Source organism: Nyctereutes procyonoides, unplaced genomic scaffold, assembly GCF_905146905.1.
Source record: "Nyctereutes procyonoides isolate TBG_1078 unplaced genomic scaffold, NYPRO_anot_genome, whole genome shotgun sequence".
Lineage (NCBI taxonomy): Eukaryota > Metazoa > Chordata > Mammalia > Carnivora > Canidae > Nyctereutes > Nyctereutes procyonoides.
The window spans coordinates 17,638,445-17,663,752 of NW_026575122.1; the positions used below are offsets into that span (position 1 = coordinate 17,638,445).

Below are 25,308 nucleotides of genomic sequence, written 5' to 3' on the forward strand. Positions count from 1 at the left end.
GTCCCTGCTCTGTAAGCAGAGGGTAGTTGTATTTCACTTTTCCTGGGCCTGAGCTGCTCAACTATGAAATGAGAACAATAACTGATAGCAGGAGGACTTGTCTGTAGAATTAGATAATAGAATGCATGTAAAGTGACTGGCCCCTCACTACTTTTGGGTTCAGCACATATTAAATTTCCTTCTTCCTGCCCTTGAAGGTCAGAAGGTTTGGACCGTGGCCTGGGATTACAGTGCTATGGGCCAGTGTGCCATCTGATGGCAGAAAGCACTACTAATTGGAGCTCTGCATGTTAGTATAAAATCTTGGCTCACAAGGTAGAAAGTCACGGATCCTTTCACCTTCCTTGCTGGTCAGAAGACTGTACCAGTAAATATTCTTGACCATAAGATAGACTAGCAGCAATCCTTATAGTAAACAACTTGAATGTATGTATTCACTCACCTGATTTGTTGCATAAGGAAACAACTCTGTTTTTCCCCCAGATAGAAGTAAAGATCACTGATCCATACCTAGATTGGATTCTGCCTTGAGCTATCTATGAAAACTCAGAAACCTTCCTCTGTCCTTTGGATCATTTATTCATGTATTTATGTCTGCAGATATGTATTGAGTATTAACTCATGTCCCATCTTTTGCTGGGGGACCCAAAACTTAGAAGGCCAATGTCTGCTCTCGGGAGTCAGTAGGCTTATGGGCAATACATATGTATGCAAAGAGTAGCCTAGAGGAGTAAATGCTAGTAGACATACATCCACAAGAGATCTTCTTGGTGCTCCTTAAGTGCCCTGGCTCTTCATTACTGCAGTATCCCATGGCTTCTTTACAGGCTCCTCTCTCACATGGTAGAAGGTCAATAAAATATTTCCTAAAGTGAATTTAATTGATATGGGAACACCTTGGAAGTAGTAATTACTCCCGTGGGTAGAGATGGGCTGGTAACTATCCTCATCCTCCAGTGTCTTGTGTGTGACACAAAAGGGTTCATGTCCTTTTGAATTTCTATCCTTACTATGTTAAAGATTGAATAATGATTTACCAGAAACTGATTTAATCAAATATGAATTAATGAACTAAGTTATTTGTTGTCTAAGCAGCAGTTATGAATTAACCAAGAACTGAATTCTAAGTTGTTTTGATTGTATAGATTGCATAATTTTTAGCATTTTCTTGCTGTATTCTGAAAATGGAGCAAAACATTTTAAGTGTCTTTTACCAACTGCCTTTGGAAAGAGGTAGGTAGGAACTGAATATAAAACTGTAAATGCAATTCGACTGAAAAGCAGCAATCATCTGAATTTGAGGTAGTTAATGCTTAAATTTCTTGATAGTCTTTAAGATTTTTCAGACACTCGTCAGAAGCAATAACAATGGGAAAAACACAGAATTCTTGTAGTCAGTGTCACTCTTGGATTTCTCTTATCAATGGGTTCTCTACAAAAATATCCCTTGGCATGAAGGAAATGCTATTTATAAACTCTAAGTGTTATATGCCTGGTATCATTTATTTAAACATTTAATATTCTTTTGAAAAAAATACATCAATTTTGCAATGTTATAGTTTCTATGGAAGTAAGACTGTCACCCATGGTGATTTTGTTTTTCTGATCCTTTCAGTTGTGTGTGTAATGACTAAAACTGGCTTACCTGACCATAGTTTTAAGCAAAGTTATTTAATTTTTAATTGCTAAAAGTTTTCTTCGTCCTTCATGTGCTGCTTTTTATCTTTAAAATGATCCAATTATTCTTCTTACTGTTTACTTCTTTCAAGTGCTAGATGTTTTTACTCGTAGCTCATAGGACATTTAAAATGATTTTTCTTGGGGCACCTGGGTGGCTCATTGGTTGATCATCTGTCTGCCTTTGGCTCGGGTCTTGATCTTAGGGTCCTGGGATCGAGTCCCATATCAGGCTCCTCACAGGGAGCCTGCTTCTCCCTCTGCCTATGTCTCTGCCTCTCTCTGTGTGTCTCTCATAAATAAATAAAATATTTAAAAAATAATAATTTTTCCTTATGGTTTGCTAGGTATGGTGGCTTTTCCCCTCAACTATGTGTCTTCTTCCTTTTCCTTCCTTCTAACCTCATGTCTTACTTCTTCATTGTTTTCTTTTCCTCATCTCCCCTATAAAGTCCCTCAGCTCTTGCCCTTCCAGGCCACCCCCTTTGTTTCTCTCCTCAGTCTGTCCTCTTCTTAGGTGCCATGTTCCACCTGTGTCCATCTTGTATCCCTCTCTTGCTTTTCTTTTTACCTACCCATCTTTCCTTGACTTTTATCTTCCCTCCCTCATTACCACCCTTAAATTCTTTAGACGGCTCTTGCCAAATGAGTTTTAGGCAGTTTCCTGGTATTTCCTCCCTTTGGATATCTATACCCACACAGGAACATAGTGGGTTTAATCGGGGGCTTTCTTCTTTGTTTCCTGTCTCCTCCCCAGCAAGGACTTTGTCACCCTCCTCTCTGCATTCTCCTGACTTGCACAGTGAACCTTTGTGGGAGAAATAACCTACTCGACTTTTTTTTACTTCTGTCCCTACTGCACATACTCTTACACTGTAGCATACATTAGGCTTGCCTGCTGTATTTATTTCAGCAAATTTCCTTTTAATTGTGCTATTATATAAAATGGCTCTATTTTTAATTGTTGTCCAAGCCTATCATATTGTAAAGAAATAATCTGTGGCGCACCTGGGTGACTCGGTCGGTTAAGCGTCTGACGCTTGATTTTGGCTCAAGTCATGATCTCAGAGCTCTGAGATCGAGCCCTGCGTCAGGCTCTGCACTGGGCCTAGAGCCTGTTTAAGGTTCTAGGCCTCCCTCTCCCTCTGTACCCTCCCCTCCCCTGCACCCCCACTGCAGCTCCCATGCTTGCTCTGTCTCTCTCTTAAAAAAAAAAATCTAAAAGGTATATTCAGAAAAGTTAATGAAAACTTTTAGGTGTTAAGATGTTATCCATACTTTAAAGCCACCTTGAGTATTACTGCCTCTAAAATAAATTAATCTTTTCCTATTTTATTTTCATGTTACTATTTTTCTATGTTACTGCATTATAATAGGTATTATATATGGCTGTGTATACATATATTTGTGCTTCCCTATTAGTTCCCTGAAAGGACAGGAATCATCTTTACATTTCCCAAAGCACTTAGCGTGATGCCCCATGTAGCACAGATACTTGTTCAATGTTTATTATACTGAATTGAGAGGTGGAAAGACTATAAAAAATGAAAATTCCAAGAATGTTGATACTGAACACATCTCTTCATAAGGCATAAGAAACAGTGAAACCTAGGGCAAAGATTGGAGCTTAAAGTGAGAAAGCACAAGATATAGGACATATCTCAGAAAACAGTGATTTTTAAAGCTTTAAAATAAGTAATGAGCATTTGAATGTTTTGCAGTTGGATTTTCATAACTGTGAAAGAGAAAATGTAAATAAAAATATTTGGTAATGACTGAAAGGGTGCAAGTGTACATAAAGTACTCATTATTTTTAATTAAGAAAGGGCACAGAGTAATTAAAATAATATGTAAAACCATAGAATGTGCTTAATTATGTTTGAATGAATTGAAACTTTTGTTTCAATTAAATATAATTTACTACAGTTCAAATAGTTATTCCTGCATTTGCATATAACCACAGGCACTAGTTTTACAGAGGAAAATTTAAAAAAGCCTTCTTTCATCTTTCACATGCTTTTTTCTCATGGGACTAACTGGCTAGTGTCACAGACTGTTTCTTTTCATTTTGGGATTGTAATTAAACAGGCGATAAAAGAAAAAACAGAGGTGAGGTCAAAGCCACAACAGTTTGATTTTAGAGATCTGGGGAACAAGAAAGAATGAAGTGTCAGTGGGAGATGAAGGGAGTGACAGACTCACAGTAGAATTCTCAAAAGAGAATGGTTCAAGCAGGTACCTGCAGCTCTGACCCAGGGAGCTCATGTGGCCTGGAACTCAGTTTCTCCTTTTGCTCATTGTTTTTTCCAACTAGCCTTCATCCCTTCTTTCAAACACATTTAAACAATCAGAGATTAGCATAAAAGGCGGAACTAATGCAAATATGAATCTGTTTCTCTCACCTTAATATGAGTTTACCAAAGGAAATATTAAATATGTATTCATGCTCTATTTTTTTTTATTTTTTTAACAAATGTATTCATGCTCTAAAACACAATTCTATGACTTGGTATATGAGGCTTTTCAACCTAGTATATCTGAAAGCCTTGTCCCACTTTTGTTACAGGCATAGCACATCAGTACTGTGCTGGTTTATTTCCAGACCACTGCAATAAAGCGAATATTGCAATAAAGCAAGTCAAATGGATTTTTGGTTTCCCATTGCATATAAAAGTTATGTTTACACTATACTTCAGTCTATTAAGTGTTCAAAAGCATTATATCTTAGAAAAAAAATACATACCTTAATTAAAAAATGCTCTCTTGGTAGGAAAAAAAATGCTAACCATCATCCGAGCTTTCAGGGAGTCATAATCTTTTTGCTGGTGGAAGGTCTTGCCTCCACATTGATGCCTGTTGACTGATCAGGGTGGTGGCTGCTGAAGGTTGGGGTTGCTGTGACAGTTTCTTAAAATAAGGCGTGAAATTTGCCGCATTCATTGGCTCTTCCTTTCACAAATGATTTCTTGGTAGCATGCAGTGCTGTTTGATGTCATTTTACTCACAGTAGAACCTCATTCAAAATTGGAGTCCATCCTCTCAAATCCTACTGCTTCTTTATCAACTAAGTTTATGGAATATTCTAAATCCTTTGTTGTCATTTCAATAATCTTCACAGCAGATTTCATCTCAAAAAACCATTTTCATTGCTCATCCATCAGAAGCAACTCCTCATCTCTTAGTTTTATCATGAGATTGCAGAAATTCAGTCACAGCTTCAGGCTTCACTTCTAATTCTAGTTCTCTTGCTATTCCCACCACATCTGAAATCTTGAACCTTCAATTTGTAAGAAAGGCAGTATCTGCAAAGTGCAATACAACAGAGTGCACTAAAACAAGGTATGCCTGTATTTCTAAGTACATTCGAGTTTTCTTTGCTATAATTGACATCCTTTTTGGTCTTATTCATAACTTTCTTTCCATGTTAACTCTTCTAAGTGAACCAGGTGACTGTATTTATAAACCGAAAAATTGCGGAACAAGTTGTTTTTATTTCTCCAGGGACTAGGATCATGTTAACCCTGATAGTAGTTAGCAAAAATTGCATTTCAGAAAAATTGTGAGGCTATATTATGCTTTAAAATTTCTTTGAACAGTTGTTGAAAACTAGATTTATTCTCCCACAGGAACTCAGTGGAATTCTGTTAAAGATAAGTGTATCTACTGTTATTAAGTTTTTATTTTCCCTAATGTAAACAGATTATTTTAAGATAAAAATAAGATATTTTTATCAGCTTGAAGCCAGCTAACATTACTGCTTTACAAAGTGTGGTAAAGAATGAATGCAATATTTGATTTGATTCAAGTTAAAATCTTAGTCCTGCATCAAGGATAACAGGTACATATTATATACAAATTTGTCAACATATGCATTGCTTTTCTGAAAAGACTCTGAACCTTTCTGGTTAAAGAGCTGGAAGACTTAGGGCTTAGCTTTGCTCATATTTTATTTTTGAATTGTTAGTCATGAATTTTTAGAGTATATTTCCTCTTTACATAAATCTTGCATAAAATGCATATTTTATACAGTACTTTAATAGGAAGAAAAGGAATTAAAGATTATGCTCAATTAATGTTTTGCTCTCCATCAAATTGGTCTAATTTAATCACTTATTTTGCTTTAGAATAACCATTTCTGAAAAGTTTCTCCAATATATTAGGGTGAGATCTAGCTATTTCACAAGGCAAGAAATCAGTCTTGAATTTTATATTCCCTTTGACAGTTCTTGGGTTCAAAATTCAAGATTGGTTTCTTAAACCAGAATGTTAAAAAAAAAAAAAAAAAGAATAGCTCTTATTTTAAAGAATATATACTTTGCCTCTTTAAGTAGCAGTGTGAGGTGAGATATAGTAGTCTCCCTATGTTATGTACCAGTGTATACATGTATTTTAAATTTAAAAATTCAGTGCATTTCTTACTAGATAAAGTTTCTTTTTTTAAGATTTTATTTATTTATTCATGAGAGACAGAGAGAGAGACAGACAGAGGCAGAGGGAGAAGCAGGCTCCCTTCAGGGAGCCCGATGTGGGACTCAATCCTGGGACTCTGAGATCATGACCTGGGCCAAAGGCAGATACTCAACCACTGAGCCACCCAGGTGTCCCACCAGATAAATTTTCTTAAGGAGTTATTTCCCTGACAAAGTCATAGGAAAAGTTGAGCTTTTTTGAGAGGTAAAAGATTTGGGGTGTAGGTAGGGAGAAGCAGGCATTATACAAAACTTTACAGATAACTTGGGAAAGCTAAATATGAACAGATAACCATAAATATAACAGCATATTTTTTAATCAGACTAGGGTCCTCTGAGAGTCTTACACATCCTTTAGCAAATCTGAATGCAAGCTGTCCTCAATAAGATTTCAGAACTTGATTCTGTAACTTCTTTGAAACATTTCCTGAAAGATAGTTTCTTAGCTAAATAATGTTATTCATAGCAGGGTTGCATCTTCTGAATGCTAGGAATCTGTCTTTATTTCCTTTTAGAAAACATACTCTGGCTCCCAGGAAGGTAATTCATACAGAGACCAAAACTATGGGTTTTCCTTGGTCCTATAGGTGTAGAACTGTCTGTCTCCTGCCTGGCCAAGTCCTGGCCTTGACGGTTGGCCTTCAGTGCCGAAGCCTAGTGTAGCTGCTGCCACAAAGCTAGCAGGATTTCTGGCATGAGTGCTGGGGTGGGGTAGAGGTAATGGGAACAGCCTTCCGGAGGTGTGAGTTATTTTAAATTCGGGCACCATTTGTAAAACTTATTTCCTGTTATTCACTTGAACTTCACAGCACAAATAAAAGAACACATATAATTTTGATGTAGATTAATTTTTTAGAGATTTGGATACTTTATTATAATATTTAAAATCATGTAGTACTTTATATGCTTGTGAGGATGACCCATAGCCATGAGGATTCCAAGGCATATTATTTTCTATACAGTGATGATTCATATTGTTTTAATAATCCTTAAATGTCCTCTTTGGATACTCATTATCTTGCTTAATGTTACAAAGAAACAGAATTGAAATTTTTTAGAGCTGAAATTAATCTTTTATTAGAATATCCTATTTTGTAGGATTTTATGCTAATATTTATCAAAAAATTACATGATGTTGATCTTAAGGTTGCTACTATGTATTTGGTTCCCCTAAAGTGTTTGACTTTTAATGTATATTACAGAAGATATCATTTATGATACTTTGATTCCTTTTATAAATGAGAGAAACACTATTAAAGGGTATTATCAAGTCACTGAACACACAGTAGATTGAGTCTCAACCATGCTGGAAATAGTATGCCAACAAATGTAATCAGTTATTTTAACTAAAGTAAAAGACCACTGTCAATACTCTTGAAACTGTTTATATAAAAGAGAAATTTATCACTTTGTTATGATATTAGTATTATAAATTGTTTCAGTAGTATAAAAGAGAAATCGTAAAACTATTGCCTTCCCTAACACTGTGAAGTATTACCCTAAGTTTCTCTTGAACAAACAGCAGGAAATTGTGGTACACTTCTGAAAGATTGAAATGTGTTTCTCAGGAACAGCCTATTACTAGTACCAATTGTAGGAAAGGGAGGGTGTCCATACTCATCTGTTTTCATTCAGCTCTGCTTGAGAAACATACACCTTAACGGAACCATTGTTACCAGACTGGGGTCCTTTGTATAGTTTTGGGTAAGGCTGCTGGGACTCTGCCTATCGTTAGGAAGAAGAAATCCCTGCCCCAGTAATGCTGCTATTATTAATTTAACTCCTACACATGGTCTTTCAACTTTTTTAAAAAAGATTTATTTATTCATGAGAGACACAGAGAAGCAGAGACACAGAGGGAGAAGCAGCCTCCCTGCAGGGAGCCCGATGTGGGACTTGATCCTGGGACTCCAGGATCACGCCCTGAGCCGAAGGCAGACGCTCAACCACTGAGCCACCCAGGTGCCCGGTCTTTTAACTTTGTGCAACTGATTAATAAGAGTAAACTCGTCTGTCTTTGGTCTTTCATGACTATGGTTCTACTTCAAGATCTATAAAATACACCCAAGACCCACTACATCAAACTTCTATCTAAAAAACACTACAAAAACCCACAGTTAAATCTATCGAAATTAATCAGAACCTGCACTTACCAATTTGTGTGCAGAATTCAAGTAGTCAATAGGGAGTTGTCAGCAAAATAGCACCTCACTCCTGTGATGCCCCTGCCCAGTGCATGTTGCCCCCTACTCAAGAGAGATATGCTTAGGTCAAACATATTAAGGCTTCCATAAAATGTTCACAGCGACTAATCTAAAGCTCTGGAGTGAAAATCTTCCATTAGATTCACCTTATTCTGTATATTTTAGAATGATTTTAATACTAGTTTTAAGGAAGAAAGGGGATTTGTGAGTAATATTCAAGTAGTATCACAAAATTTCATAAAACAAATTATCCCATTTTTATTGCAGTCACATTTTAATCATACTTAATATGCTCATTTTAAATAAGCCTATATTGAAATATTTTTCCCTACTAATGAATTACAAATTGAGTTAGAAATTTGTCCAGAGTTGTTTGGTATCTGTTGACTCTTGGAAACTCCGGATTTCCTTCCTCTTAGTTGTGTGAATGGTATATGGCAGTAGCCATTATTTTCACTATAGTTCATATTTTTATATGGCTTTAAAAACATTAGCTTTACTTTATTAAAAAATAGAATTCTTTGTCAACTCCTCTATTTTATATAAATTTTTAGAATAAAAATAAGCAAAACTTCCTAGTTTAATTTTAGACCTCAACAAATTATTTCCCAACCCTGCAAGTGTACAGTAAAAAATTCCTTCTCCTATCCTAACAAATCCTTTCATTGCTTACACTTAACCATTTTCTAATGATCTTTTCACTTAGCATGACTGCAATTATTTCAACTAATAAATAGTCTTCTCTGCTCAGGAGACAAACCGTGAACCTAGATGCATATACTTCAGAATTATATTCCCTCTGTCGCAAATTTATATCTACCATTATTTTCCTGATTCTTTCTTGGAAATGCCTGCCATTTTTAGGCAACTTTTCTGACTAAGCTTGTATATACCCACCTTTCTAGGACTCCAATAAATTAGTTTGTCTCCTTGAACACCATCTGTTCCCAACAGCAGTTCCCTTAAAACACTTACCATATTCGGAAAGTTTATGCAGCTTCCAGCTACCTAGTTTTTTTTTTTTGAAAGGTTTATTTTTCTCCCTTTCCTTTCTCACCTGCATTAACTTTATTTTTTTCCCACGACTGGCTCTCTGTTATCTATATTGAACACGCTGACTGGTGCTTCTCTGCATGTGACGTGGTCCAAAGCCCAGCGTGCCGTGTCATGCCCCTGGGCCAGCCGGGGAGATGCCCAGATTTACCTGCCCCCAACTCTGTTACCTTGTCTCCCCCTCAACCCTACGCAGCCTATGCCGAACACCTGTGTCTTGCTTTGGAGCTCAACCCTGTGCCTGTCCTGGACGGCTGGGATTCTTTTACCTGGTTTCCAAGGGCTTCTCCGATCTGGAACCTTTGGGCATCCCTGCGCTTACTGGCCTAGCTGGCTGCCCAGCATTTCCCAGTGTGCCTTCCCTGCCTCTCACTCTTCTCCTGTGGCTTCCTGACCACCTCCCGGCCTCAGCCTCATGTCTTTTTTCAGGTGGCCACGTTGGTTCCTGTAAGTTGCCTCCTTGCCCTGTCGCTCATTGTTTTGGGATCACAGGGCCTCTGAAGCCAACTATTTTTCTTTTCTGGGTCTTTAAAAATTATCAGTTTGGGTAAGTTTTACTAAATTAAGGGGCAAGGGGAAAGGCCAAGATGCCATCTGATTCCTGAGCATTATTTTTCTATATTTAAAAAAATGACACTGCTTACCATATTCTTTAAAGCATGGTGAAAATTTGCCTAGAGAGAAGTACATGTGTGTACACACATTTGTATTATGTTTCCTGTGTGGGGACATATTTTATATTAATTTCTCTCTGCCAGAGAATGCATATAGTATATGCATTTGTTTCAAACAATAGAGAATATTGGTATAGATTTCAACATTTATATTGTAGTGACCCTTGGGTGGCTCAGTCAGTTAAGTGTCTGCCTTCAGCTCAGGTCATGATCTCAGGGTCCTGGGGTCGAGCATTGGGCTCCCTGCTCAGCAGGAGTCTGCTTTTCCCTCTGCCCCTGCGTGTGTTCTCTCTCTCTCTCTCTCTCTCTCTCTCTCTCTCTCTCTCTCTCAAATAAAATCTTTTTAAAAATATATATTGCAAGCAGGTGTTGATGGTACAATCTTAATAAGAGGACATACACAGTGTCCTTGAAATCAAGTCAGGATATCTAATGGTCTTAGTTCTGAGACACTGAAATTAAATATAGGGAGTTTAATACATCTTTGCATATAACAAAACAGAGAAAGGCTGATCTCCTTCATATCTTTAGTGGTAGGCTATCAGGTTGTTATCAGTTGACTGTCCTCATCTGGCAGCAGCATAAGGCAGGAACACATTTTTGAAGCAAGGTAGATCTAAGCAGCTTCTAAAGCACTCTTGCCTTGTGCAGTTACCACTGAAGGAATGCCCTTCCTTCCTCCACTTCTTCACCATCTTTCATCACTATTTATGGGTACACTGTAATCTTTTTTTTTTCCCCACAAACTCCACTGGAACTACTTCTAACTACGAAACAATGTCCTATTTGCTTTGATACCAATGCCATTTGCCTTGTTTTAAAAACCTTTTTCATCTCTTCTCAGATCATTTCCAAAAGGAAAAAGCCTAACTTATAAAACTTTTGAGAAAAGCTTCTGTAATTGCTTCTAAGACCATCAGGGAAATTTTGATGTTAACAGCTGTCTTGAATAAGGACAGATTTTTACAACCTTGGAAGATCATGAAATCGAGCATAAAGCCAGTGGTAAATATGAGTACCTTTTCACTTGAAGGACTGCCATATCTCACTGGGAGCAAGGAGAGACTGGCATGTTTACTTAAATAATGCCATGGCTATTTACACACACACGCCCTGGACTGAGCAATACAAGTCTGTATCTAGTCCTGGTTGTGCTTCAGTAATCTCAGGAGTACTTTCTTGAATCTCTGTGATTCCTATCTCATTTATAAGAAACAGAAGTCACATTGAGTTGACTAGATCTAGAATTGTCATTTAGTTTTTCTTGCCTTAGAAGGGGTTGTTTTAAGCAGACTTGATATGTTTTAAGAGGAAAAATAGTATGAAACCATTTCAGAAGTTAGTATATATATTTATATTTATTTTCCAGTAGAGATTTGTCTGTACCACTGGTCCTGCTTAATCTCCATTCTGACATTAGAATATCACCTCCAAGTAGCAGAGATTTTAGTATATTTTGTTTGCTGATATGTGTCAAAGGCAGAACAGGATCTGGCATATGCTAGGTAATCAGTAATGGTGTTGAATAAATGAAAAGACAGGCAAGACCGTTGTTCTTAGCACACAACCATAGCCTTGGAGAGATGCTTGGAGGTAACCATCCCTATTCCTTAGCACCAGAATAATATCAGAAGTAGAGTGAGGAAGGAGGTACAAGTGAGCCTAGCTAGAACGGTGGGCTCTAACTAGTTCTTCCTTCTTCCACTCCCAACTACTGGCACATACCTAAATGACCCTAAATTTAAATTAGATATTTAAATAATTTTAATGTCTGCTCTAATGAGGATCAAATATACCCACATCTCTGATTTTAGTGGTAGCTTTTTTCTCAAAAACAAAATATATATGAGTAGAGTTGGGGCAAGAGGAAGGGGGACAGATGGGAAGAGAAAGAAGTAGAGAAAAGGAGACAGAAGCAGAGTATTGGGGGGATTTTTTTCCCTTGATTTTCCCTTAAGTGTAGGGTAGGGTGCAAGATATCTGGGAAAGATGGTAGCTAATGGTGTAAATACAGCATTTTTATGTGCCCTGTTGTTAGCTACATAGAATGGCACTAATTCAGTGGCTGTGTGTTAGCACATATGTGCACAAATGATCTTAGCTAACCAAAGACCAGCCTTCCTGCAACCTTAGGCCTCACATATTTTTAGAGAGAGGAAATCAAACAGCTCCAAACTTCAAACCCTAAGAAAAACAAAGACCCGGAGAAAGTACTCAGGATTCTATCATTGTTCTGTTCACACCAAGTTAGGAAATGAGCATACAGTTTGGTTTATTAAAATTATTTTTTAAAAAAAACCCCAAAACAAAAAGACAACAAACACCATTTCACTTAAAAGTAAAAGTAATGAAATTGGTCAGAAAAAAATGAAGAAAAACAGATAACAGATTTTTAATTCTTAGGGAGAATTGGTGGAATGGGAAGTGTGGTAATAGAAGGGAACTTGGTCTGGGGCTGAGGATAACCAATTTTTAACTTCACCCTGGAACATCAGTGTGTTACTTTGAAGGCTGGGGACCACCATACCTAGGAAAGGGCTCATTCCCACATAATAGGAAATGATCACTTTATTGAGTTGGAAGTGCTGTCCTATGGTTTTATCATTAAAGCCAGAGGCCAGGGGCCCCTGGGTGGCTCAGCGGTTGAGCATCTGCCTTTGGCTCAGGGCGTGAACGCACCGTCCCGGGATTGAGTCCCACGTCGGGCTCCCCATATGGAGCCTGCTTCTCCTTCTGCCTCTGTCTCTGCCTCTCTCTGTGTCTCTCATGAATAAATAAATAAAATCTTAAAAAAATAATAAAGCCAGAGGCCAGGGATCCCTGGGTGGCGCAGTGGTTTAGCGCCTGCCTGTGGCCTGGGGCGTGATCCTGGAGACCTGGGATCGAATCCCACGTCGGCCTCCCGGTGCATGGAGCCTGCTTCTCCCTCTGCCTGTGTCTCTGCCTCTCTCTCTCTCTCTCTCTGGCTATCATAAATAAATAAAAATAATAAAAAAAAAGATAAAGCCAGAGGCCAGAAATGAGTTACGTGGAGCCATAACAAATTTCTAATTTTTCAGGTCAAAAACAGCTAAAAATAGCTATTTCATATGATTGAGTCCTACAAATTGTGCCTGAGCAGGAGAATTTTAAAAGGGAGTTAGTGTTAAGGGGAACTTGAGGATAACCATGGGCCAACTGATGGACAAGAACAGCACTGACTTGTCAATCCTGAAGGGTGTGGGTATGAGGGAGAAGAGATGTCTCTGCATCACTCTGCAGACTCAGTCATCTCAACCTACTGACTAGTGCCCTGTTGTTGCTCCCATTGAAAGCCTCTGCTGTTTTCTTCCCAGAAAATTCTTAATGAAAAATACCTGAAGGGCAGCACATTGTGACAACACAGAAGATTTTTGCGTGCGTGTGTATATGGGTCTCCTCTTTGGTGTGTGTGTGCACACCTTATTTTCAGAGCTTACCAGTGAGGGGGTCTGTCCCCTGAGTAGCATTTTGTGGTGCTGACCAAATCATTCATCTTGGTGATGCCTGCCAACAGGATCCAGGTACAAGTGACAATACGGACAAGGTTGCTCTTTTTGTGTGTGTGGTTATGCTTGTAGGCTTCCATAAAGAAAACCCCTGACGACTAGAAAAAATCATTCGTGTTTTGGAAAGGGATACATTTTTTTTTACATGTTAGAAGCTAATGTGTGAATAAGAAAGATATTTTTTTTCCTGATAAAGTCCTTATATCTTTACTGAAAGATCATCTCAGAGTATTAAGCTGACCTGGAAACAGTAATGCCATTTTCAAATTATAGAATGAACCCTTAGAAAATAAGTTTGTTACTTGGGAACTTTGTTTCTAATTTTTTTCTAACTCTCAAGTGATAACTTTGAAAACTGAAATGTTAATGAATTTTATTTAATCCCATTAATTAGAACAATTCTTTAGGACTTTTGATGTCATATTAGGTGCTTATTTTAGCCTTTTGAGGGGCGCTAACTCTTATTCAAAGTCAGATATTGAATAGGTTTGAAGTAACTATGACAGAATGTCGTGTCAGTGAAAGTACTGTCACACTCTCAGTAATTTATAGATTTTTGAGTGAGCTGCTCTAAACCTATCACATGTACATTTATGAAATAGTGAAGGATATCCCTTTATCCTATGTGAAAAAACTTAGCATTAAGGCAGGTAGAACAGGAGGATGAGAGTGCAGACAAAACCCCTGTAAGCTCATGAACGAGTCTTGCATAGCAGCAGTGCTAGTGGAACTGAGTTGGTGAATCAGAGGGTAATACCAGCGGCAAGGAAAATGATCATTTTTAGAATGTAAGAGAAACCACTCAGGGAAAAAGCAATTTGGCGCTTTGACTCATTAATTAAATTTATAGAAAGAAGCCATATTCTGCTGCACAGAAAGGCCATGATGAAGCATGTTTTACATCAACTTTTTGAAAATGTGGTAAACAGATCTACACTTTGATCAGTAATTTCCAAATAACTCGGGTTCAAAGTCCACAGCTAGGTTCAGTACCCATTAGTGCTCAGTGTCTCATGCCATCTGTATCAGCATCTAAGTCTGCATCTTAACATAAGGATAGTTAACATTCAGGGGAAAAAGTTAAATCCTGTGTACTATATATAGTATATTTCAAAAGCAAAGTTACTGTAATTAAAAAACACTCAAGCAAGCATTTTGTAGTAATCTCCTTAAAACACACTTTATACACTCAAGCGAGCATTTAGAGGTAATCTTCTTAAAACATACTTTTAAAGTACTGACCCACAGATGATAAGTTTATGATTCATTTCTAGAGGATTCTAGATTACTAATTTATGATGTATATAAATACACATATGCCAGTGATTTCAGAGGCAAAATAAAATATGGAGGCATTTTTTTTTTTAGCACATATATTTGGTCATTGTCTTAGCAACCAGTGTTTAACATACACATTCTTAATAAATACTTCTGGAGATGATTTGATGTTAGATCTTCTTAGAGACTCTGCATATGCTCAAGTGTATTTATACTACCAGGTAAGGTATTTTGGCAAGGACATCTCTGAATATGGCAACTCCTTAATAGAAAGATGTGGAATGCTTCTCACTTAAATGTGGCTTATATATGCGTTTTATATATGCATAAAAGTAACCATCCCGAAGGTCAATGGTGTCCACCATGACAATTTCCCAATGGTCAACCTTAAGTCTTGTTCTCTTGGTGGCATTTGACACTGTTGATCTTCCATTGATGTGCCCCTCCCTTTGAGTCTAAGACTGCATTATCTTGCCTCTGGGTTTTTTAGCCCTCTTAGATTTGTTTGTTCCTTTTTCCTGTCTAACCAGAAATGTTTGTTTTCTATTGATTTCCATTTGTGACCTTTTCTCCTCATTTCAGTTTCTCTCTGGGTGCATTCATTCTTCTGTGGATAAAATCTAGAGTCCTTGCTCTCTAAGAATTACCTATCTTTTAAGTTATGTTCTACCCTTGCTTTTGTTGAATGCAATTTTTGTGCTTGTACTATCTAGTGGCTCTTATTTTTCTTCCAGTTCATCAGATCTTTTTTGCTTTCATTGTCTGTATTGTATGCATTAAAAAATCATAATCAAGTCACTTTTATTATGACTTGGTAGATTTTTTTCCCATTCATTTTCCATGCTACATTTTCAGTTGTCTACCAGACGTTTTAACTCAATGTTCCACAGTCATCTGACTACTTAATCTAGTGTTAGAGACCCTCCATGATTTGGGCCACTTTTCACGCTTATCTCTAGAATGCGTTCCTTGAATTTGGGTTCTAGTACATTTTGCCATTTTCTGGATTTTTTTTTTTTTTTTGGTGTAGCTCATTTTTTAATTTTCATTTATTTTTAAGCCATGGATAACTCTTATCATGCAGTGATTTTAATATTTACCAGACTCCAGGTCTTATCTACCCTACTCAATTTTAAACTTATTGAGAATAGAAGCCATTTATTATCTCTGTATTCTCAGGACTTTCACAAAGCTTGTATTTAGTAAAAATCATTTGATTAAAATGATTCATTAATAATTCAGTCACCTATAATTACATTTGACTGTTTTGTTAGAAAATATGTTTTAATCTAGATTTAAATATTTTTGCCTATTTTCCAAAAATAGGTTTTGCATATTTTGATCAAATGCTAATTTGTCTAGCTATAGTTCAAGGAGGAAAAGTTACTCAAATGCACTCCTAACATAGATCCTTATTTTTTAAATGAAATTCTGTACATAGTAGTGTGAGCTTTAGTTTGTTGTGATCCAAAATTTTTCTACCTTTTTTTTCTTTTAGATCTACATCAAGATATTTTTCTATTATACTGAGGCTGTGCTTTCTTGATTATGATTTTAAGTCTTTTATGGGCAAATTTCCTTCATTTAAATGAAATTCAGAGTGTAGGAAAATATATATCTTATTAAACAAAGCCAGTCTAACATTATTTATGATATAAACTATCGTGAAAACAAAAAAAGTCAATTGGAAAAGACTGATCAGCTATAGCTGTGCTTTAAATTTTCAATTTCCATGCTAGCTATATTTTTGAATTTTCTGCTGTGGGTAGCCTTGTAATCTCATTCGTACAACTGAGATTGTAAAATACGATACCAATTTTTAAAATTTCTGTCTGTGGTGCATCATGAATTGTGACTTAAGAGGATGAACCCTATTTGGTGATGAATTATACCCCCAAACATTAATGATTCATTTATCATCAAAGATGACACCATAAAAGAAAATATACCATAAAAATCACTCCAAAATATAATGAGGAAACTAGAATAAGATACCTCACATTAAATATTGTGATTCAAAATATGTGCTTATCAAAACAAAGGGAAATAGCAAAAAAGTTTTGTGGTATTGGCTTTTGTTCTTTTTTTTTTTGGCATATTTTATGTGTGGGTGAAAATAGGATTTTAGTAAACCAATTCTTAAAGGTTGATTTATGTTCTTGAAAGGCTTTTATTTTTAGTGTTCTCGAGATTCTTATGTTTCTTAGATTCAGTGTTCTTTATATAAAAATATATTTGAATCTCTGATTGTTTATCCTAATGATGTAATGTGGCTGTTCCCACCTTGCACATCGTAGACATGAGAGGAACTAGAATGCTTACAAGAAATACTTAAATCCAAAAAATAACAAACAAACAAACAAACAAACTTAAATCCATATGCACACAAAACACTGCCTGTGCAGTAAGTACACAATATGGCTATTGTATAGAATTTTATAGTATATTTAAAAACCTTTTCTTTTGCTGCTTATCCATCTTATACCTGTTTATATAAATTACAAGCAATAACATAAAAAATAATAAAGTGGAATTATCTGTAGTTTCACTACTGTGGCAGTCACTGTTAAGGATTATAGATCTTATAGTAACACTGATTAATTATCACCAGAATTTAAATAACATGGAAGATATGTCACTGTTCTTAGAGCTCTTACATATATTGAGTAATATAAGGTCGGAGCTTTGTTATCACTACTTTATGGTTGAGGAAACTGGTCCCAAAAGGTTATGTAAACCTAATATAAATCACTCCCCATTTTCCCAGTGGATAAACTATCATATAATTAATTGTTATTACATTATTTACAAAGATAGAACATAATGTATCAATACTGTCCTACCACTGTTGGATCCAAAACACACTCTCCTACCCTGCCCACCAGCTCTTCATCTCAATTTTATATATTAATAGCACTGCCATCCAGTTTTGCAAATCCGTCGGTACTATCTAAAGAAAAAAACAGTCACTTATCACTGTCTTTACTACTGTAAGCTTAACCTGTAGAAGCCATTATCCCATCCTGGCTAGGACATTACCAGATTCTCCTTTGCTGTTCGCCCTCACTCCAACACCACCCATGCCTCCAGTCCATTCTCCGCGGTACAGCCATGGTAAGGTGTTTTAAGTGTCCATCAGATCATATTACCCTCTTGCTTAAAACATATCAGTATTTACATCACTCCTGATGGCACTTAGAAGAGTATTCTGGGGCACTTGGGTGGCTCAGTCAGTTAAGCATCAGCCTTTAGCTTGGGTCATGATCCCAGGGTCCTGGGATCAAGTCCCATATTGGGCTCCCTGCTCAGTGGGGAGTCTGCTTCTCCCTTTCTCTCTTCCTCTGCCCCTCCCCTGCTTGTGCTAGCACATTCTTTCTCTCTCTCAAATAAATAAATAAAATCTCAAAAAAAAAATAGTATTCCTACTCCTTACCATAGCCTTGGAGGCCCATGCAGTCCATCTCTACCCTCTTTTTGGGTCTTAAGTCCTATCTCCCGTCTCCCCTTCTACCTTGTTGCCTGCAGCTTGGCCTCAATGCCCTCCTTTCTGTCTCGGAAACATGTCACGTTCATTCCTATCTCAGAGACTTTGTCCTTATTTGTCCCTTGTTTTGGCATCTTCACATAGCTGGCTACTTTGTAATTTCGGTTTCCCCAGAGATGTCTTCTCAGGCTACCTTTCTAAAGAGTCCTGTGCTCTACCACCCCATCCAGTCTCAGTCTGTTGTTTTCTTTTCTTTTCTTTTTTTTTTTTTAAAGATTTTATTTATTTATTCATAAGGGACACAGAAAGAGAGAGACAGAGACATAGGCAGAGGGGGAAGCAGGCTCCATGCAGGGAACCTGATGTGGGACTCGGACCCAGTACTCCAGGATCACACCCTGAGCCAAAGCAGATGTGCTTAACTGCTGAGCCACCCAGGGGTCCCTTTCGTTTTCTTTATAGAACTTCTCACTAGCTGAAATTGTTCGCTTACTTCTGAATTGTCTATCTCTCTTACTACGGTAGAAACTCCACAGGAATAGGGACTTTCTCTCTTATTTGTCACAGTGGTGCCTATAATAGGCCTTCCATGAATTGCTTAATTAACAAATGATTTAAAACACACCCATGTGCTCAGAGACAAGGATGCTTATTGAAGTATTGTTGTATATTCCTCAGAATTCTGACCCTGTTCTAGATAGCAGACTGAACACTGGAGTTGATTACATGGGGAAAAGATCCTTTTTAGCAGCTGGTGGAGATGGTAGAAGCATATATCTGATTAAGTGATAGTACAAAAGATCGGTTCATTTAATTCACGTTGAGTGAGTTTAAGAAATGAGACAGTATTTTCTTTTGAAGAATTTCAGCTCACTGAATAGCGCGTCAGTCACTACTGTGTTATTCTGTAATTGTTATAATGATGTGGAAAGATAGTTTTTCATATGGTCTCTCCTAGAACAACATGGTACATTACAGTTTCTCAGTGAGCTGGCTTCTCCAGTCATGTTTCGTTTCATTTTGTTTTGTTTTCCAGTCTTGTTTTGATCACTAAAAACCATTTTTTTTCTCATATAGCTTCTTACTGCTTCTTCCTAAACATCCTGCCATTTCAGAGATTTTTTTTTTCCCAAAGATTTTATATATTTATTCACGAGAGACACACAGAGAGGCAGAGACACAGGCAGAGGGAGAAGCAGGCTCCATGCAGAGAGCCCAACATGGGACTTGATCCCAGGACCTGGGATCACGCTCTGAGCTGAAGGCAGACACTCAACCACTGAGTCACCAAGCGTCCCTTCAGGGATGTTTTTAGTGATTGGCTAGTGTATCCCTTTCCAAATGTCACCAAAATCAGCATGCACCTAGAACCTTGATTAATGTCTTCCGTCTTCTCACTGGGTCATTAGAATTGTTATATTTAGCACTAAAAATAGATGCATCTTGTTTTTTCCTAACAAATACTGTCTTTATAAGCAGAAATACAATGGTCACAGATTTTTGCTTCATAGTATTTTAACATTTGTATGAAACCCTATGAACCAACTTCCTTTTCTATAGGTTACAAACTTCTTTTGGTGAACAATGTTTCTTTCATAACCAAGACCAAAAATCATCAGTTTGGATAGTTTTTCCCAATATAAAAATGGTTTTTAGGGGGTAGAGTATTCCTTTTAATGCATACATTTATTAAGAAATTTTAACCAAAATCAACATAGATGCAATCAAGTAGATGTAATAGAGTCTTAAGTGCCACACGATTAGATGTTGTTGAAAGAATATGATTTTACATTTAGATGTTCTTACGCCTGTTCTAGATCAGATGATGGTTATTTGTGGTGTAGATTCATTGTCTTTAATTTGAGCTTGATGGTTTGGTTTGTATAAAACTTGATCAGCACAGGCTGCCCCATTTATCTTTTGTATCCATCTTTGTCTTAAAAGGACATCTTGAAAAGAATCTTGGAGATTTCCCATTTAACCTTCTTATAATGAGAATTATGGTCCAAAGAGGAGAGGTGGTTTTGCTGAGGTCTCACCAGGAAATGGCTGAGCTAGAACTGGAGCCTGAACCTCTCTTCCTGCTTTTGCCCCTGCATAGCTGACCCTGCAGTCTGGCCCTCACATTCTCTGCAGATGCCTAGTAAATAGACCGTGCTATAGAGTTGAATTCTGACATACAGAATCACTGAATAAGCTTTGTGCTTTGATAGCACTCGGTGCCTAAGAAGTGAGTCCAACATCTGGCACCCTGTCGTTCTCTTCCTGCTTCCCTTCTACTCTCCCTTCTCTGTACCCACTCTCTTCTAAAATGGACTGATGTGTTGCTTAAGACTGAACATATAATTTCCCAACACGTCCCATATTTCAGTTTCAAAGGTAACCACATGAGAAAGTGTCAGTAGGGACTAGTGCTTCCCGACCCATCCATTCTTTGTGGCCTGTCTTCTGGGTTCCTAATGCATGTGTTTGTGAGACTCCCGGCTGGGCTTTGGAGAGCAGTCTATGTCCCCGGATGGGTTCCCTGCCCGTTCCCTCTGTGAAAAGCTAAACAAACCATATGGGAATTGAGCCGATAACCTTGGCCTCGTTAATTTACCTTCTGTCCAATCGCCTTTTGGAAATTTATGTTCTACTGTAATGAGATTAGGAGTGAGATTTCGTTCATCCAATAAATAGTAGCAACCCCACACTAATGGCAGCAGAGAGCACAGAGCTGCACAGGACAGGTTTTTGCCCTGAAGGGACTAGGATGAGTGCGCGGGTCTCTAACATAAGGCCCATAAGGCCCTGAGAGAGGACTGCTGAAAGGGGGGGAGCCGAGCACTGGGGTGAATCAGGAGGAGGGCAGGGGTGCTCGCGGCCTGGAGAACATGGGGCCCCTGCAAGGATGGATGCGGCCCCTGCAAGGATGGATGCATTGCCAGGAGTGGGAGCAGGGGAAGCTGGGTTGTGCAAGTGCAGGTGTGCCCTGCAGGGAGGGTGCGCCAGGCTGGGCACACGGGAGGACCTGAAGGGAGGTTGGGAGGGGAGAGCACTTAGCTGTCCTACTGAGGTCATCGTTCGTGACAGGGTGGGGGTGATGGAGATCATTCAGGCAGAAACAGGAAAATTCATTTCTCAGCTCCTGGAAGAGATGCTGGAGGGAGGAGGGGCTGGTGTCAGGGAGGAACCTTTCAAAAGTGAGTGACGAGGGCCTAGTACCATGTTCATAGCAGCAATAACTGTTAGATTTGGCAGTTAGGGGCAGAGTCCAGGGTTTGACCCTGGGAGGCTCGCAGATAGCCGGACCCTTCTAGAAGCTCATAGAATGCAGAGGCAGAGATGTTATGTAAAGGAAGTGAAAACAGGCAGTTGGACATGGGGGAGTGGTTGGAGCCAGATATGAAGATTTGGGAAGTCATTCACCAAGAGAGCTGTTGGAGCTGGGACAGGGAATGAGATCATGAAGGGATAAAGTACAGAAATAAGAAAAAAGATGGTCAAGGGTCGAGCTCTGAAGAAAAGCTACATTGATGATCTAGAAAATGAGAAGTCTGAAAAATAGAGGAGGCGTGGTAAGAAGAACGAGCTCAGTACAGGGTAACAGAAACCCAGGAGGCAGAGGGCTGCGCAAGAGGCAGATTTGCTCTGTGTCATTGAAAGATGACAGTGAAACAAGAGGGAAACATAATTCATGTTTGCTTTAATTTTATAATTAAAGAAAATTGTTTTAATTTGGACTTCACTGTGTGTCTTTTTCATACTTAGACTCTCTCTTCGAATTCTCTTAATTTGGTTCCACTGCATACTTTTCACTCTCTAGATGGTTAAAAACAAATCTCATTCCTTTATATAAGGAGTGTAGTAGCACTTGAAAGTTGTTGATGCAGTAGGTTTTATGTTATCTGTTGTGACAGTGCCAGTTATTTGAAATCACTCATTTACTCAAGTACTGAGTGGGGACCTGTCTCTGGGGACACCGTGGTAAATAGCAGAAGAAACCCCCGTTCCTATTAAATTTACTTTCTTGTGGGGATGAGGAAGACAATAAACAGAGTACAGAAGTAAAGTGGATGGTGTTTTAGATGCTGGTATGTTCTAGGAAGAAAAATAAAGCCAGAAGAAAAAAGAGGATCCTGAGGATGGGAGCATTTTCAGTAGCATAGTCAGAGAAGGGTTGACAGAGAAGGTGACATTTGGATGAAGCCCTGAAGGAGGTGAAGGGGAGAGGACTCTCTAGATACCTAGGTGAAGAGGGGATAGCAAGTGCAAAGGCCCTGAGGTCAGAGCGCGCCTGGTGGGTTCAGGGGCTAGTGGGGAGGCCAGTGTTGCTGAAGCGGTATAGGCAAGTCAAAGAGGTTAGAGAAGTCTGGGAAGCCAGATTCTGGCCCTGTGGTTACATGGGTAACAGCGACTTTTCCTCTGAGTGTAAAAGAAAGCTGCTGGATGGTCTTTGAGCAGAGGAGTGAGTCAGGATCGTTCTGACTACGGGGGAAGGAGGGGCACAGGGAGAAACTGGAAGATCAGCTTCAAGGCTTTTGCAGATTCCAGGGAAGAAATGTTGATGGCTTGGGCTAGTGGTACCACAGGAACAGTGGGAGGTGAATCTGGATGTATTCTGAAGACAAAGTGAGTAGACTTTAACAGATTGTGTGTGTGGTGTGAGTAGAGTCAGGGATGAGTCCAATTTGCTGTTTTAGTTTTCCAGGCCTGCAGCCACAAAGCATCCCAATCTGGGTGGCTGAAACAGCAGAAATACGTTGTCCCCGGGGTCTGAAGACCTGATGTCTGTGATTAAGGTGACATCAGGGTCTCCCTCCTTTTGAAGGCTGTGAGGGAGAACCTGATCCTGCCTGACTCCTAGCTCCTGGTAGTCACCTGGCAATCTTCAGTGTTATTTGGCTTGTAAAAGCACCACCGCCTTTACCTTCACACGGCATTTGTGTGTGTGTGTGTGTGTGTGTGTGTGTGTGTGTGTGTGTGTGTGTGTCCCCTAATCCCCACTTTTGAGTAAGCATGCCAGCCAAGCTGGGGAAGGGGCCACCCCACGCCAGGACTCGTCTTAACTGATCATATGGGCTTCAAGCCCACTCCCAAGGAAAGGCCCCATGCTGACTTCCTCAGGGCTAGGACTTCAACACACGAATTTTGGAGAGAACACAGTTGAGCCCAAACAGTTACCATTAACTGAGATGACAAAGTCTGTTGGAGGAGCAGGAGGATGATCCGCAAACTTACATTCAACACTCAGACATTCAACTGGACACGTCAGGCCGTCAGATGAATGGGGCAGAAATTCCAGGGAGGTGTGTGGGCCGCAGGTGAACATTTGGAAGTCCGGGGCATATTGATGATATTTAAAGCCAAGAAACTAGGCGAGATCACAGAGGAAGTGAGTTAGGATAGAAGAGAGTTACGAAGACAGAGGTTAAGAGATTATTAAGTTTGGGGACCAAGCCTGGGGCTCTCAAAAATGTGAAATACGAGTCTCATGCAGGCTAGTGGTTGTGGAAAAGCAGTTACATGTTGATGAAGATCATAAGTTACATTCTGTTTACGAAGTCGAGGTATTTCCCTGTGAAGCCTAAGCCAGTCGGACAGAGCATGGATTGAGTTCCCCTGGCTGATATGCTGAAGAAGTTACTGGTGCTGAAATGGAATGTTTTGAATGCCATAAAGAAGTCAAAGGACACTAATAAAAATAATAAAGAGCACTTTTCTCAGAAGGAGAAACAACTTTGGAGAACATTGTTTCAGTCCTTGATTTAAGAAGTCATTTTCTCGAAAGTCGGTCATGCTGCAGTGCTCCAGCAGCTAAATATTTTGACCCTTCTTCTGCTTCTGGTGAGAGCATAGGTAAAATAGTTCCAAACTTTTAAAAAAAAAATTACCAGGACAGAATTATTATTACATTTTAGCTAATTGGGAAGACAGAAAAAGAAAGCATCCCTGTAATCTAACCATTCTAACCTTTTACTGTGTTTTCTTTGAGTCTTTTCCCCACATTCTTGCTATTTCACATGGAGACCGATGTGACAGCAAGGTGATGGTGGTGACATACAATAAGCCTACTCAAAGTTTCTGAATAAGTCTAGCTGGCATTTCCCTGAGCCATTGTACTTTCTGCTTCCCCTGCCCCTTTTCTTGGCCCAACTCTCATCCAGTTGTGTTTCCAAATTCAGTTCAGTGGTCACCTTTTGAGAAGTGCTTCTTGACTGACATCGCCCCAGCTGTCCCAGTATGTGCACCATACGGCCCTGCAGCGTAGCACTCACCGTAATAATTCATGTTCCCACTAACTGGAGGACAGATACTAGGTTTGGGTATTTATTTCCTCAGTACCTTGCACAGGACCTGCATATAGATAATAAATGCATGAGGACGAAGAATGAATAACATCACCTTCTTTGCCTGCTCAAAACACATCTGTCACTAAACTATGAGTCCTTATTAGAATTTAAAACAGTTTAAAAAAAATAAAAAAGAAAAAAAAAGAATTTAAAAGTTTTGTTTAAACTGTGCCATTAACTAGCAGTGGAATATATAATATACCACAATATATATGCAAAGATGTCCCTTTAAAAGTATTCATATTGGGACACCTGGGTGGCTCATTCATTGAGCATCTGCCTTCGGCTCAGTGTATGATCCTGGGGTCTTGGGATCGAGTCCTGCATCAGGCTCCCCGCGGGGAGCCTGCTTCTCCCTCTGCATATGCCTCTCTCGCATGCGCGCTTTGTCTCTGTCTCTCGTGAATAAATAACTAAAATTTTTCTTTAAAAAATGAAATAAAAGTATTCATGTAGATTTTTGCTTAAAGGGTTAAATTTGTTCCTAAAAACCGATGCCCAGAACCCTTCAGTTTCTTACCAAAAAGATACTGAAATATTTACTATACATAGCTTTTTTAAGTATTGACTATGTCCCCTCAAATTATTAAGCAAATTGAAGTGATTTGAA

At 38.7% G+C, this 25,308-nt stretch overlaps 1 protein-coding gene across 3 annotated transcripts in view; it reads left to right on the plus strand.

Moving 5' to 3' along the window:
* The window catches only part of NR3C2 (nuclear receptor subfamily 3 group C member 2), a 323,096-nt gene that overhangs the window by 137,409 nt on the left and 160,379 nt on the right, over positions 1-25,308 (plus strand). The window lies entirely within an intron of this gene.